The sequence below is a fragment of the Vombatus ursinus genome, unplaced genomic scaffold (genome assembly GCF_900497805.2).
Source record: "Vombatus ursinus unplaced genomic scaffold, bare-nosed wombat genome assembly UNPS02004827.1, whole genome shotgun sequence".
In the NCBI taxonomy this organism is placed as follows: domain Eukaryota; kingdom Metazoa; phylum Chordata; class Mammalia; order Diprotodontia; family Vombatidae; genus Vombatus; species Vombatus ursinus.
The window spans coordinates 3101578-3111410 of record NW_020944605.1 but is presented as its reverse complement, the minus strand read 5'-3'; the positions used below and the strand labels follow the sequence as shown (position 1 = coordinate 3111410).

The 9833-nt window shown below is 35.9% G+C and overlaps 1 pseudogene; it reads left to right on the top strand.

Annotated features, from left to right (window-relative positions):
- Nucleotides 1-1859: 1859 nt before the first annotated feature.
- On the top strand, nucleotides 1860-2365 carry LOC114027792 (annotated as a pseudogene).
- The last annotated feature ends 7468 nt before the right edge of the window (nucleotides 2366-9833 follow it).

Here is a 9833-nt window from a genome sequence, read left to right as displayed (position 1 = left end):
TTATATGAATAAAATAGAGGAAGAGGAGATCAATGAATTGGACATGCAACTAAAAAAGCTTAAAAAAAGAACAAATTAAAAATCCCCAATTAAATACAAAATTAGAAATTTGATAATTAAAGGAGAGATTAATAAAATTTAAAGTAAAAAAATTGAACTAATAATTAAACTGAGAATTGGTTTTAAAGAAAAACAGTGAAATACACCTTTGGTTAATTTGATTTAAAAAAAAAAAAAAAAAGAAAACCAAATTACCAGTATCAAAAAATGCATAGTGTGAATTCACCACCAATGAAGAGGAAATTAAAACAATAACTGGGAGCTATTTTGCCCAACTGTATGCCAACAAATCTTAATTGAAATAGATGAATATTTATAGAAATATAAACCACCCAGATTAACAGAAGAAGAAATGAAATATTTAAATAGCCCCATATTAGAAAAAAAGTAATTGAACAAGCCATTGAGTTGCCTAAGAAAAAAATTTCCAGGGACAAATGGATTTACAAGTGAATTCTACCAAACATTTGAAGAACAATTAATTTCAATACTATAAAAACTATTTGGAAAAACAGGTGGAGTTCTACCAATTTCCTTCTATTATACAAATATGATTATTTGTATAATAATCATAAACCAGAAAGAGCTAAAACAGAGAAAGAAAATTATAGACTAATTTCCCTAATGAATATTGACACAAAAATTTTAAATAAAAATTTTAAATAAAATAATAGCAAAAAATACAGCAATTTATCATGAGGATAATATACTATGACCAGGTGGGATTTATACTGGGAATGTAAGATTGGTTCAATATTAAGAAAACTATTAGCATAATTGAACTTATCAAAAACAAAAACAACAGAAATCATACAATTATCTCACTAGATGCAGAAAAAGCTTTTAATAAAATACAGAACCCATTCCTATGAAAAACACTAGAGAACATAAGAACAAAGGGAGTTTTCCTTAAAATGATAAGCAGTATCTATCTAAAATCATCAGCAAGCACTATATGTAATGGAGATAAGCTAGAATCTTTCCCAATGAGATCAGGGTGAAACAAGGATGCCCATTATTACTACTATTACTCAGTTTTGTACTAAAAATGTTAGCATTAGCAATAAGAGAAGAAAAAAGACATCAAAGGAATTAGACTAGGCAATGACAAAACAATACTATTATTCTTGGGAGATGATATGTTATATTTAGAGTATCAATAAAAAATTACTTGAAGTAATTAACAACTTTAGCAAAGTTATAGAATATAAAATAAATCCACATAAAGCATCAGCTTTTCTATATGCTACCAACAAAAGACCAGCAACAAGAGATAGAAAGAGAAATTCCATTTTAAATAACTCTAGGCAATATAACATATATGGGAGTCTACTTGCCAAGACAAACCCAGGAAGTATATGAACACAATTACAAAACATTCTTTACACAAATAAAGTCAGATGTAAATAATTGGAAATATATCAATTGCTCATGGTAGGCTGAGGTAATAAAATAAAAATGACAATTCTACCTAAATTTATTTATTCAATGTCATACTAATCAAAATACCAAAAATATTTTATAGAGCTAGAAAAAAATAATAACAAAATTCATCTGGAAGAACAAAAGGTCAAGAATATTAAAGGAATTAATGAAAAAAATAAGCAAAGGAAGGTGGCCTAGCCATACCAGGTGTAAAACTATATTATAAAATGGCAATATGGGCCATTTCCAGTTGTCCTGATCCATATCTGGACCCGGATTGCTCTGGGGGAGAAAGTGAGGCTGGTAACTTTGTACCGCCCTCCCTCACTTAAATCCAGTTTACTTGCAAGTCATGGCATCACCTTCCTGATGTCATGGTCCTTTTCAAAAATGAAGGGCAAATAACAACCTACACTAATGTTTCATGGCCATCTACTGTATCCTGCCAGCCAGATCTGCTCCTTATCCCAAGATCTCTACAACATCCAGGGTTGTCACACTGGATTACTTCTCAATGAGATGCCAACCCTGAACCTGAGGATGCTGACAAAGAAGATGACTTCCACAATGAAGGTTATCTCAAGGTTTTACCAGATGGCTGCCGAACTGCAGCTCTGCACCTCTGTCAAACTCAGCACCTAACCTGGGCAGTCCTGGCCTTAAGGATAGTCGATCTTCCATGGTGTGGGGATAGGATTAAGTGAATATCCCAGAGAGTACAGAGATGTCTCTGGGTGGGAGCTGTGAATATGTGAATGTGCCTAAAGCCCAGGATGAAAGAACACCTTCCAGTATGACCCCAGTGATGGACCAGTATGGTGAAGTAGAGGGGCCCAATTATGAGGATGTACAAGATCAAAATGGACACTCCTTCACCTGAGGCCTAGTGTCTCTTAGATGTAGGGGAAAGGAAGCATCAGTGGAACTGCTGGCTATCCCAACTTCTGGTACCTTTCCTGACATAATCCTGAGATTCAGCCCTTTAACTACTTTTCACTTTGGAAATTCCCCTGCTCCCACCTGGTCCCAAGCAGCCTGCATCTTCTTTTCTTCATTCAGCCTAAGAACAACTAACATTGTCTTTCTTTCTTAGCCTATGGGCTATAGTACCTCTTTAATGTATTACAATAAAGTCCAAGACTTTCAAGCTAAAAAAAAAAAAAAGTGGCAGTCATCAAAAAGATTTTGTATTGGCTAAGAAATAGAGTGGTTGATCAGTGGAATAGATTAGGTACACAAAACATAGTAAATGGCTATAGTAATCTACTGTTTGATAAACCAAAAGACTCCAGTTTCTGAGATAAGATCTAAGTTTTTGTTAAAAAAAAACTACTGGGAAAACTGGGAAAGAGCATGGCAGAGACTAGGCATCGACCAACATTTCACACCATATACCAAGATAAAGTCAAAATGGGTGCATGCTTTAGACATAAAGGGTGACACCATAAGCAAATTAGGATAGCAAGGAATAGTTTACTTGTCAGATCTATGGAGAAGGGAAGAATGTATGACCAAACAAGAGACACAGAACATTATGAAATGCAAAATGGACATTTTTATTACATTAAATTAAAAAAAAGTTTTGCACAAACAAAACCAACTCAACCATGATTAGAAGGAAAGAAGAAAGATGGGAAACAATTTTTACAGCAACTGTTTCTTATAAAGTCCTGATTGCTCAAATATATTGAAAACTGAGTAAAATTTATAAGAATACAAGTCATTTCTTAATTGATAAATGGTCAAAAGATACGAACAAGTAGTTTTCAGTGAAGAAACTAAAGATGTCTATAGTTCTATGAAAAAATGCTCTAAATCACTATTGATTAGAGAAATGCATATTAAAACAACTCTGAGGTACCATATCATACCTATCATATTGGCTAATATTATAGAAAAGGAAAATGATAAATGTTGGAGAAGATGCAGGAAAATTGGGCCACTAATGCATTTTTGGCGGAGTTGTGAACTGATCCAACAATTCTGGAGAGCAATCTGGAACTACGCCCGAAGGGCAATCAAACTGTGCACTACTACTACATCTGTATCCCAAAAAGATCATAAAAAAATGGAAAAAAGACCTACATATAAAATATATATTTGTACTAGCTCTTTTTGTGGTGGCATTGAATTAGAAATTAAGGGATGTCCATCAACTGGGTAATGGCTAAACAAGTTGTGGTATGTGATTATGATGGAAAACTATTGTACTGTAAGCTCTCAGAAAGACCTGGAAAGATTTGTATGGGCTGATGCAAAGTAAAATTTACTGTATACAAAGTAACAGTAACATTCTAAGATGATAGCTATGAATGATTTAGCTATTTTCAGCAATACAATGATACAAGACAACTCTGAAGGACTTAGATGAAAAATGCTTTCGCTGATGGTGTCTGAATACAGATTGAAGCATGCTTTTTTAAACTTTCCTTTATGTTTTTTGAGATTTTTTGTCCATTTTCTTTCACAACATGACTGTCTTGGATATGTTTTGCATGACTACATACGTATAGTCGGCATTGAATTGCTTGCCTTCTCAATGAGGGCAGGGGTGGGGAGGGAGGAGGAAAGAGAATTTGGAACTCAAAGTTTTAAAAAGGAATGTTGGAGATTGTTTTTACATGTAACTAGGGAAAAATAAAATGCTAAATAAAAATACATTTAAAAAAAGAATGTCAGAGGCTATCTAACTCAGTCTCTTTACTTTATTAATGAGGAAACTGAGGCCCAGGAAAGCTAAGGGAATTGGGCAATGTCACATTGGTATTAAGTGTCAATATCCTTCCCTATCAAGATTTAAGCTACTGAGAATGATAGTAGTTGTTATGATTCACATGGTAGTCATTGAGAAAGAGGGTCCTGCTGAAATTGTGCATATGAAAACAAGTAGAAGTTAGCAGTAAAGACATTGTATGGACTTCAGAGAAGTGAGGTTTACAAAAAAATACAGGATAAAATTGAATGTGGTATTGAATGGAAGAATAAATAAAGAATGAATGAAAAAGTGTTTATTAGGTTCTTAATATGTTCCAGGCACTGTTAGGGACACATACAAAAAGAGAGATAGTCTCTGCCATCTAGGCGGTAACATTTTAATGGGGGAGACAATACATAAAGAATAGAGGGGACTAAAGAAGCATCTTTTGGTCTGAGAAGGCACAGGATATTGTACTGTAAGCTCTCAGAAAGACCCGGAAAGATTTGTATGGGCTGATGCAAAGTAAAATTTACTGTATACAAAGTAACAGTAACATTCTAAGATGATAGCTTTGAATGATTTAGCTATTTTCAGCAATACATGATACAAGACAACTCTGAAGGACTTAGATGAAAAATGCTTTCACTGATGGTGTCTGAAGCCATAGGATAGTCTAATGACATGATAATGTTGATTTAAATACTACCCCTAGAGCAAGAAATGGAGAAGTGGAATGTAGAGTGAATGGTAGGAAGATGGCCAGGGTGGAACACTGTCGGTGGACTCTCACCAATCCAAAGATGACTGGTTCAGGTCATCCAGAGGATACAGCAGCAAGAGCTATTGCATAAGATAGTATGGGGCCATGGATATATCCTGGTTAATTGAAGGTTAGTTCAGAAAAAAAAATCTTCTCCCTTTCTTATTTAAGTCTTTTAAAACTGTTTTAGCATGGCTATTTTGTCTTTTTAAAATAGTATACATGTATGTATATATGCATGTATACATACATTCAAAATATGTTTGTTGGTCTCTTCATTTTGGCATCAGATGTCCATACACACAATTTTTTCCAGGATGGTTGAGTCTCTATTACATGATCACATTTCAAAAGCAAAATGAACTTCAAGCCACATGAGACAATTGACTCAAGTTCACCAGTATGCTTTCCCAATTTGCCAAGTTACAACGCAACCACTTTTCAGTGCCTGTATGACTAGACAGAGTTATACATAAGAGATTATTATGACAGCAGTATGTTCAAATATCTTTGATGGCTGACCACAACCTGCAGAATAAATTTCAAACACCTAAGCTTGGTAGTCAAAGCCCTCAACCATTGGGCCTCAACCTATCTTTCTGCCCTTAGGTGACCCTGCTTATTAAGCATGTAATCTTCACTCCAGTCAGAGTGAACATTCTCATGTTTCCCTTTGTTTGTGTTGTTCCTTTTGCCTAAAAGTGTTTATCTGTTTCTTTGATTGTTTTCATCTATGCCCATTCAGACTCTAATCTTTGTCTATATCCCTTAAACTCCCAAAGTTCTCACTAAATGGAGACTGCATCTGATTAACTTCTCTCTGTCTTACTGGGCATGTGATAATTTGAGTATAAATAGCTTTTAACAATATAGTTCTGATTGGGGGTTTTCACGTAATCTTTCCTGAATCGAGCCCTAGACATCACTTCCTAATTCTCTCTAAGCCCTGCTTCCATGTGAATAGGCCCCACCTTCTAGTCCCTCTTGAGGTGCCATCTTCTCCCATTAGAATTGAAGCTCCTTAAAGGAAAAGACTATCTACATGCTTACATTTGTATGGATAGTGCTTCCCATAGGGCCTGTCATTTAGTAATTGCCTACAAAATCATTTGGCTATCTAGCTATCTAGCTAACTATCTTTCCTTTGAAAATAACTTAAATATCACATTCCCTAGAAACCTTCCCCCACCAGATGCTCACAGCTGAAGTAAATACTTTGTTAGCTATAGCATTTATCACACATTGGACCTTGCATTGTATATATGTGTGTGTAGGTATGTATGTATATATGCATACATGTATGTATATGTATACGTGTATGCATATACAGACATCTTTCATGATTCCCTTCCTTTAAGGAACTCACTTACATTCTAATAGGAGAGCTATATCTTCAACAGAATATAAAGTTTCACAAAAAGTAGGTACCTAAATCAAATTGAAATATATATAAATGACTGAAACAAACTCAATCAGTAATGTCTTTAGTCACATCAACCCTGGACTGTCTTTGCCCATCTCATTCAGTGAGGTCTAACATAAGTATAGATCAATCAATATCTCAGCCTACAGAAATCCTATTTAGTCAATCTTCAAGCATTTATTAAACACTTGTCATGTATCAAGCACTGTGCTAAATACTGGGGATACAAAGAAAAATAAAAACAATTCCTCTACACATGGAGATCACAGTATGATGAGAGAGAAAGAATGAAAACTATGTAAAACCAAAATGCATATAGGACAATTTGGAGGCATAGTTATCAGAGGAAAGGCACTTACATTAAGATGCACTGAGAAAGTCTTTAAGCAGAATGTGAGATTTTAGCTGAGATTTAAAGGAAACACTAGGTGGCACAGAGGATAGAGATCTGGGCCTGGGGTAAGGAAGACACATCTTTCTGGGTTCAAATTTAGTCTCAAATACTTACTAACTGTGTAACACTGGGCAAGTCATTGTTTGCCTCTGTTTCCTGATGTGTAAAATGAGCTGGAGAAGGAAACAACAAACCATTTCATTACCTTTGCCAAGAAAACTACAAACGGGCTCACAAAGAGTGAAATAAGATTAAAATAACTGAACAATAAAGGAAACAAAAAAGGAGAGAATAGGAGAAAATCAATGAAAATGAAAGGAGTCAAGGGATGGGTTATCTTGTGTGAGGGACAACAAAGAAGCCAGTATATACAAGATCATAGAGTAAATCAAGGGAAATAAAGTGTTAGAAGATTGAAAAGGTTAAAAGAGACTGTTTTGAAGTTTTTTTGGGGGGGGGGAGGATTTTTTTTCTCAGTTGTCTATTTTTATTAATTTATTTACTTTTAGTTTTCAACATTCATTTTCCAATATTTTGAGTTCCAAATTTTCTTCCCATCTAGTCCCTCCCCCCACCTCAAGGTGGTATGCATTCTGAATACCCTTTCCCCTAATCTGCCCTCCCTTCTATCTCTCCCCCCTTCTCTTATCCCCTTCCCTTTCAATTTTCCTGTAGGGCAGGATAGATTTCTACACCTCATTGTCTGTATATCTTATGTCCCAGCTGCATGCGAAAAAAATTTTTTTTAACATTTGTCTTTAAAACTTTGGGGTCCAAATTTTCTCCCTTCCTCCCTCCCCAGCCACTCTCATTAAGAAGGCAAGCAACTCGATACAGGTTATACATATGTAGTCATGCAAAACACTTCCATAGTAGTCGTTGTGAAAAACTAACTATATTTCCCCTAATCCTATCCTGCCCCCTATTTATTCTATTCTCTATTTTGACCTTGTCCCTCCTTAGAAGTGTTTGCTTCTGATTACCCCCTCCCCCAATCTGTCCTTCCCTCTATCATCTCCCTGCTCTCTTGTCCCCTTCCCCTCCTATTTTCCTGTAGGGTAAGACAGATTTCCACACCCAATTGAGCGTGTATGTTATTCCCTCCTTAAGACAAATCTGATGAGAATAAGATTCACTCATTCCCTCTCACCTTCCCTCACTTCCCCTCCACTGTAAAAGGCTTTTCTTGTCTGTTTTATGTGAGATAATTTACCCCATTCTACCTCTCCCCTTCTCCTTCTCCCAATATAATCCTCTCTTACCACTTAATTTTATTCTCTAGATATCAGCCCTTCATCTTCAACTCACCCTGTGCCCTCTATTTATCTGTCTATCTATCTATATACATAGATATAATTTTTTCCCTCCAACTACCAAAATACTGACAAAGGTCTCATGAGTTACCAATATCATCTTTCCATGCAGGAACATTTTAACCTTAATAAGTCCCTTATGATTTCTCTTTCCTGTTTACCTCTTCATATTTTATTTAGTCTTGTACTTGAACGTCAAATTTTCTATTCAGCTCTGGTCTCTTCATCAATAATGCTTGAAAGTCCTCTATTTCACTAAATGTCCATTTTTCCCTGAGGGATTATAATACTCAGTTTTGCTTGGTAGGTGATTCTTTGTTGTAATCCTGTCTCCTTTGACCTCCAGAATATTATATTCCAAGCCCTGAGGTCCCTCAATGTGGAAGCTACTAAATCTTGTGTCGTCCTGATTGTGTTTCCACAATACTTGAATTGATTCTTTCTGGCTGCTTGCAATAGTTTCTCCTTGACATGGGAACTCTGGAATTTGGCTACAAAATTCCTAGGAGTTTTCCTTTGAGGAATTATTTCAGGAGGTTATTGATGGATTCTTTCCATTTCTATTTTGCCCGCTGGTTCTAAAATATCAGGGCAGTTTTCCTTGATAATTTCTTGAAAAATGATGTCTAGGCTCTTTTTTTGAACATGGTTTTCAGATAGTCTAATAATTTTTAAATTCTTCCTATTTTCTAGGGATCTATTTTCTAGGCTAGTTGTTTTTCCAATGAAATATTTAACATTCTCTTCTATTTTTTCATTCTTTGGTTTTGTTTTACAGTGTCTTGATTTCTCATAAATTCATGAGCTTCCATTTCCTTCACTCTAATATTTAAGGAAGTATTTTCTTCAGTAAGCATTTGGACATCCTTTTGCATTTGGTCAATTTTGCTTTTTACGGCATTCTTCTCCTCATTGGTTTTTTGGACCTCTTTTGGCATTTGGGTTAAGCTATTTTTAAGATGGCATTTTCTTCAGTATTTTTTTGGGTCTCCTTTTGCAAGCTATTGACTTGTTTTTCATGATTTTTTTGCATTACTCTCATTTCTCTTCCCAGTTTTTCCTCTACTTCTCTTACTTGCTTCTCAAAATCCTTTTTTGAGTTCTTCCATGGCCTGGGATCAATTCATATTTTTCTTGGAGGCTTTGGATGTAAGAGCTTTGACTTTGTTGTCTTCTTCTGGTTGTATGTTTTGATCTTCTTTGTCACCAAAGAAAGATTCAATGGTCTGACTTTTTTGTGCAGTTTGTTTATGATCCCAACCAATTACTTGAGTTGTAAACTCTTTGTTAAGGTAGGGGTCTGCTTCTAGTGTGGAGAATGTAGTGTCCCACGCTTCAGGGGTTTTGTGGAGCTGTTTTCAGAAATACTTCTGGGGATCTGTAAATTTTCAGTTCTTTCAAGGTGGTATGATAAGGAGCAAGGTGTTTACTCCTTTCTAGGCCTGTGTTCTGGTCTATGAGTGACCACAAGCACTCTTTTCTTCCTTGGAACTATGAGGAGGAATTCCTCTCCACCACCACTACAAGCTCCACCTCTCCAGCACTCCTCCTCATCCCAGAACCACTATCCAGAACTGTGACCTAGATCCAAGCAGGGGCAAAGCAAGAGAATCCTGCACCAACAAAGAGATCCTTGCAACCCCGCTCTGATCAGCCACTCTATTCCTCCTCAGTCTGTGGGCCAAGCTCTGAAAGCAGCCCCTGTCCCAGGGCCACAAGCAGGAACTGGGACTGGTACCAAGCTTCTCTCTCACTGCAGT